Source organism: Chenopodium quinoa, unplaced genomic scaffold (assembly GCF_001683475.1).
Source record: "Chenopodium quinoa cultivar QQ74 unplaced genomic scaffold, ASM168347v1, whole genome shotgun sequence".
In the NCBI taxonomy this organism is placed as follows: domain Eukaryota; kingdom Viridiplantae; phylum Streptophyta; class Magnoliopsida; order Caryophyllales; family Amaranthaceae; genus Chenopodium; species Chenopodium quinoa.
The window spans coordinates 551,601-558,903 of record NW_018745026.1 but is presented as its reverse complement, the minus strand read 5'-3'; the positions used below and the strand labels follow the sequence as shown (position 1 = coordinate 558,903).

The following is a 7,303-nucleotide window of genomic DNA, read 5'->3' as shown; positions in this document are numbered from 1 at the left end:
GACTGTTGCATGAGAGAGGCCTGCAACATGGCCGCCGCAGTCTTGGATGCTGTTACTTTACTCATGGCGTCAGCTGCAAAAAAATAAACAGCAAAGTTAGTAAAAATCCCAAGTAAACAAGGCGTGAAAAAACAGAGTATTTGTCAGGCCGGCTACCTCTAGAGCACCGACTGCTGAGGCCACAGGCGGCCAAAAAGTACTCGTCATAGAGCCACTTGAAGCTCGGGACGCAGTTTAGGGGTACTTGCTCTCGTACCCCTGAAGTAGAGTTCACCCTAGTCTCTACTTTGAAGAGTCCTTTGTCTAGGATCTCTTTTTTAGCCTTTGGGGGAACAGGCGGCATGCTGCGGCTGCCTGCGAGAAGAGACGGATCCTTATTCCACTTGTTAAAGCGTTTGTTCAGCTCCGTGTCTGAACCCTCGATGATAAGGAAGGTGTTCCGCCAATCCTTCCATTTGTTCGCCTTACCTCTCGTCATGAGGTAGCCCCTATGGCTTGTTAATTGATACCAGCCGGTACCGCCCGACTTAGGGGTCCGGCTGAGATAGTTCATGTGGGCGAAAGCCTCAAAGCTTGGCTCCACCCCGTACATTTCGCACCCGGCCACATAGCCGAGTACGTTTACCCAAGAGTTGGGGGCTAACTGCCATAACCCCAAATCATACCCATCTAAAATCCGCTGAACAGCCGGATGTAATGGGAAGCGCAGTCCAGCTTTGATGGCCGCCACATAGCAGCCAAAGCAGCCGTCATCATAGCTGGTACCAGCCGGCCAGACGACAGTGTCTTCTGGATCCGGCACGAACAGTAAAAATCCGGGGCCCATTCTGTCGTTAGCTATAAAGCTCTCCACTTTGTCTTGCATGGCTGCGATCCGGCCCCGGGGTACCGTGCAGTAGTAGGGGGTGTTTTCCTCTCTGTAAGAGGCGGACGGCTCCGCCCAATTGCCCCCCTTCCCAACTGCATGAGAAAGCCTCGCCTCTTGTAGGCGGCTGTTTCTTTCTTCTGAGCCTGGAGAAGCGTGGCCAGAAGAGCTGGACTCGGACTCGTCCTCTGACGAGTCCGAAGAGGACGACTCCTCCCCTCTCCCAGAGGGGCCCGCCTCCTCTCCCTTAGAAGGAGCAGGAGAAAAGTTAGACATATCAACGGTGAAATGGGAAGGGACCACCTTGACCCCTCCCTCAGAACTGTCGGCTTGGCAGCCGCCTTGTTTCACTTCTACATCTGGCGCCTAGTCAGATGTTTCACTAATGGGCACCCTTTGGGAGGAGCCGTCCGAATTTGAGATCCTAGCAGTCTTTTTTGTTCTGGCCATCACGTTCTGCATAGACACAGATACAGTCGGACTTTGTATAAAGGGCAAAGATGGGTCCAGAAAAGGGCAGGCGGCACTCCTAGTCCTAGATTCAGCCGTCCCCGGTGACCGGCTGATCACTAACTTAGGTCGTGTCGTGTGCTTCCATGGTGCCATTTCAAAAAATAATAATAATAAAAAAAAATTAAGAATAAGAGAACCGACGGTTACCTGAACGAGTGACGACTGATGAAATTCTGAAATCCTTTGCAAACGGCTTGTCAGAGCAGGCGGTAGGCAACAAAAGTCCAAAGTGTCAGAGAAAGTTCAGGGGTCCGAATGTTCTCTCGCAAAGTTCTCAAATGTGAAAATGACCGAAGTCAGCACTTCCTTATATAGGCAAAGTGAGAAGGCGAAGGGTCGCTTCCAAATTCAAAATTTGGGCGGGAAAATCTCTCGGCCATTTGCAAGGTGACACCTGTAGCAGGCCGTCGCCTGTCACCATGCGACACCTGTCACAGGTGACACGTGACCAGTCACGTGCCACCTGTGAGGGGCAAATGATTAGGGGATTTTTATCCACCAATCACCGTCTGACAAGTGGACCAACCAGGTTCCGCCACGTGTCCTTCACGTAGGCCAATAGGAGCCTGCCACGTGTCAATCACAGATACGTCCTCTACGGACCAATTGAGACACGCCACGTGTCCACCCATGCCAAATGGGAAAACCGGCCAACAAGGCCCAATCCTGTTTAGAGGCCCAGTCAGCCCTAGGTTTACCCTAAACCTAGAGAGTGGCACGCTTCCCGAGGTTATAAATACCCCTCTTAATCCTCATTAAGAGGGAGAGGACTCGAAAACAACACACGGATTACACATTAAACACTCTCACCTAGAGAGACTAAATCACTTTAATTTCCGCATTTATTACTCCTTAATCAGGTACTAACTTGACCGTTGGAGGCGGAGCTCCTACCACAAGGAGTCTTCGTTGTTTTGCAGGTACAGGCGTCCGGTTCCAGTCTCGGTGTTGTAACTCTCCCGCAGGACACCAGAAAACCCCGAAACACTAATCACTTGCGAATCATTTATGGTTAAGGCACGTGTGCATTATTCGTTGATTTTATATATAGTTGATATACAGTTACAATTCTTAAGAGATGGTAATATATAGTTTTGGTTTTGAAAAGTTGATTTATAGTGGGATGTATAAGAAGCTTCTAATATGTTAAAGGAACAAGATATTGTATGGTTGTAGTACAAGTTCATTTCATATTCTGGCGCCCTTATTTTAAGTTTGGCGGTAAAATTATGGAGCTAAAATTTCAATTTGCCGCCTTTGCTTAAATTGTGGAGGTAAAATTTCAATTTTCATCTTCTATGTAGACAAACCTATAAAATGTTGCAACAGACATTAGTAGCGAATCAACTACCCCCTTACAAACTATTCCAATTCCTCTGTTAAAACATTTGTTTGTTTTTTGTTCTTCATCCCACAAAATGATCATGAGCCCTAACAATATAAAACCAAATGACATCAAAAGTACCAAACATAAAACCAGCAAGGCAAGTAAGGAGATGCTAATTGCAGCTACGATTATTAAACCACAAGTAGAAGTCCGCTACAAAAAGAAAAGGAAGCGGTTGGACTCACCCAAATTAACCAAGCCAAAAGGTCTGCTTGCTGTGATAAAGAGTTGAGTGTTGAGCAAAGGGGAAGTTCCCATCACGCTTGTAGATGCAAAATCCGCTGCTAACACAATTGCAAATGGTGGTAACTTTGGTGGGGATGTAATAGTCATCCATGACAATAACAAAGTTACACCACTACAAGAAAACAACAAAATTGCGACGGAAATAGTTCGTCGTAAACTATGTAAAATCCGTCGTAAAGTTGGTTTACGACGGAATTCCGTCGTAAATGGTTGTCGGAAAACCTTTTGTAGGAAAATGGCCAATTTACGACGGAAATTCCGTCGTAAACCAACTTTACGACGGAATTTACGACGGAAATAAAATCGTCGGACTTGGAATTGGCCTTTCATGAATATCCGTCGCAAACTTCCGACGGAAAAAGTTCCGTCGCAAACCTTAGGTTACGACGGAATTTTTCGTCGTAAAATACAATTTGCGACGGAATTTTCCGTCGCAATTTATATTTTACGACGGAAAATTCCGTCGCAAATTTTAGATTACGACGAAAAATTCCGTCGCAAATTGTAATTTACGACGGAAAATTCCGTCACAAATTGTATTTTACGACGAAAAATTCCGTCGCAAATTTTAGTTTCCAGCCCGAAACTAATTTTGGTAATTTTCTGCATTTTCAAACCTGAATTTTTTTAATGATAAATCGACAAATAATATAATAATTATGTTTTAAAACTTTATATTGAGTCCTAAAATTGTTGTTTTAAAAAAATTAATTACCGACCTCCGAAATTAGGGTTATGGTTATGTACATATATATATATAATAATTATGTCCTAGTACAAAAGATAGTCCACATTTTGGTATCTATACCAAACAAAAGGTAGGTTAGAGTGATTCTATGCTAGACTAAAGCTAAGCTACGCAATCGCCTGGAAACCCTGGCCTGCTCCACCACCACCAGGGTCGTTCCTAGGGTCTCGATGCTGAGGATGAATGGTGGAACATGAGTCGTTGTTGTTGAGACGACTCATCATCTCATCGAAACTCTCCTTGTATCTCCTCTCCATTTCTGCCATTCGGGCTTCCATTTGAGTTTGGAGAGTTTGCACCCTGTGTTCCATCTGGTCTTCTGAATCCCCTGACTCCTTGTTTCTTCGAGCTTCTTCTGGTAGGTGTCCTACAAAATATTGAAGATAAAAAAAATATTGTTAAAAAACAACCAACAATATGGAGTTATATCGCATACTTTTAGGTGCCTATGGATAGAAATTAAGAAAATTAAGCACATAAGTCAATTTTCAACCCTCACTCATCCAAAATCATCCAAATTTGGGCTATATCGCTAAAACCATGCCTATTTTCTATGTTTTCAAGCAAATGAAAGGTTTCTTTCTTCTAACATTCCAATATCATTTGTTTTTAAGTTCCTAAGGATAGAAATTAAGAGAAAAAAGCACATATCTCAATTTTCAACCCTCGGTCATCCAAAATCATCCAAATTTGGCCTATATGGCTAAAACCATGCCTATTTTCTAAGTTTTCAAGCAAATGGACTCGTTCTTTCTTCTAACATTCCAATATCAATTGCTTTTAAGTGCCTAAGGATAGAAATTAAGAAAATTAAGCACATAAGTCAATTTTCAACCCTCACTCATCCAAAATCATCCAAATTTGGCCTATATGGCTAAAACCATGCCTATTTTGTAAGTTTTCAAGCAAATGGACTCGTTCTTTCTTCTAAGATTCCAATATCAATTGCTTTTAAGTGCCTAAGGATAGAAATTAAGAAAATTAAGCACATAAGTCAATTTTCAACCCTCACTCATCCAAAATCATCCAAATTTGGCCTATATGGCTAAAACCATGCCTATTTTCTAAGTTTTCAAGCAAATGGACTCGTTCTTTCTTCTAAGATTCCAATATCAATTGCTTTTAAGTGCCTAAGGATAGAAATTAAGAAAATTAAGCACATAAGTCAATTTTCAACCCTCACTCATCCAAAATCATCCAAATTTGGCCTATATGGCTAAAACCATGCCTATTTTCTAAGTTTTCAAGCAAATGGACTCGTTCTTTCTTCTAAAATTCCAATATCAATTGCTTTTAAGTGCCTAAGGATAGAAATTAAGAGAAATAAGCACATATGTCAATTTTCAACCCTCACTCCTCCATAGATTATAATGAACTAAAGTAATCTAACATACATCATATTAAACAAAACAAAAAAGTAAACTAAACTAAACTTGATATCTTCACCCCACCATAGATATCTTCACCCCAAGCACTTAGTGTTCGTTCACTTATACAAAAAAGTATGTGCTTATTAGATTAAACTAAACTAAACTTGATATCTTCACCCCACAAAAAAGTAAACTAAACTAAACCAAATCAAAGCCACTTATACACTTAGTGTTCGTTCTTCGAACTTGGGTTGTAAGCCAATGCAATGTCTCATTAACCAATACTCCTCTACCACCCAAATATATCGAAAACTCATCTTCATCAAACGCTCCGATTTTCTTCCAATCATTAGACCTTAATGAATAATTATACACAAAATTCTTATAACTCTTCCTCTGAAGACCACCAACCAACATCAAATAATCATTTTTACAAGAAACGAACCCAAACCCAAAAATCAATTTCCCTTGAAAATTCCCTAAAGGATCTGACACATGAAGAAACTGACCCATTATTGGATTATAAACACGAAAGTTATAGCCAAATTTACTAAAAGCAGTTCCACGCCCAAAACATACTAACCCATTACATGAACCAATTAAGAAAGTATTCACACCATTATCATCAAAATGAAGACTTTTAACCTTAATCAAACCCTTTTCATCATAATTATCATCTGGGTATCTATCATATGCAGAATAATTAAGAATGTAAAAATCATAAGCAGATTTAATAAACACACAATTTGAGGGCACAAAAGGGTTTGAAATAGTGCATTTGAGATGGGAATTGATGAAATTTTGGGGAGGAGATAATAAAATTCCATGTTTTTGAAACAGATTTGAAGCGGGTTAAGGAATTTACCGGCAATCTTGGAAGGATTTCAGAAAAGATGAGTTCTTCAGGAAGTTCAACAGAATTTAGGGGTGATTGAAAGGGGTTATTTTGGGGTTTATTGTTTGTTTTCTTCAACAGAATTTAGGGGAGGAGGCCGGAGGTCGGAGTCAGATTCGAATGAAAAAAAAAAACAAAAACAAAAAACAAAAACAAAAAAAAAAACAGGTGTACACTGACCTGGTAAGGTGGCGACGGAGGCTCGACGACGGACACAAGCCGCCCCTTCAGCCGCCCTCTTTCTCCTTCTCGACCTCTTTTTCTTTCTCCTACTCGTCCTCTTTCTCTCTTACAATGTCGGCTCCGTTTGGGTCACCGACGGCGACAGTTGCGTGACGGAGGGATGAGGTTTGGGTCACCGACGGCGGCAACTTCTCTTTCCTTCTCTCTTTCTCTCTCCTTCTCTTTCTTCTGTGCAACGACTCCAAAAATTCCCTCTCTCTTTCTCTCTCCTTCTCTTTCGTTCACCAAGGCGTCGCCGGAAAAACCAGGGCCGCCTCGTTCTTTCTTCTCTCTCCTTCTCTTTCTCTCTCTCTTGCCGCTGCTTCTCTTTCTCTCTCTGCATTTCTTTCCCCCTTTTTTTAGGTCAAGGATACAATTTTAATTTTCAAAAATGACAATGATTATTTCCGTCGTAAATATAAACTTACGACGGAATATTCCGTCGCAAATTACTTTACGACGGAATATTCCGTCGTAAGTTTATATTTACGACGAAATTTATTTCCGTCGTAAACTTTACGAGGGAAAATGCCTCGTAACTGAAATTTTCCGTCGCTAAATTGCGACGAAATGTTTTTCGTCGTAAATATCCACCTTAACGACGGAAAAAAATGTCCGTCGTAATTTAGCCTATTTCTAGTAGTGCACCTGGCTATTTGTCGGATTTTTCCGATCTAGCTCTATTACTAGCTGGATTGAAGGTAGCCCTAGAATGGATAGTCGCAAAATGGTGGTGAAGGTGGTGTGGGATCCGAACAAATCATCCCAGAAAGTATTTCAAGTTTACTTGGAAGTAATGTTAAACCTCAACTACAGACCACCAATCTTACGGTTGGAAATCCACTGCATCAAATTCAATAGTTACAGTGATTACAAGCACCTGTTTTTTTCTAGTGACCATTGTACAATACAACAATTAACTATTTCATCCAATTTACACACTAGCAACCTATTAGACGGCAAAAAAATCAATATTAGTATGACAGTAGGATACACTGATGTTGTAACAGCGGAATCAATCTACGGCCGCAATAAATGGTTGGTGTGGAATTGCAAA

The 7,303-nt window shown here is 41.3% G+C and overlaps 1 pseudogene; it reads right to left on the bottom strand.

The window, feature by feature from the left end:
- Positions 1-5,035: 5,035 nt before the first annotated feature.
- Positions 5,036-6,108, bottom strand: LOC110709047 (annotated as a pseudogene).
- Between the last annotated feature and the right edge of the window lie 1,195 nt (positions 6,109-7,303).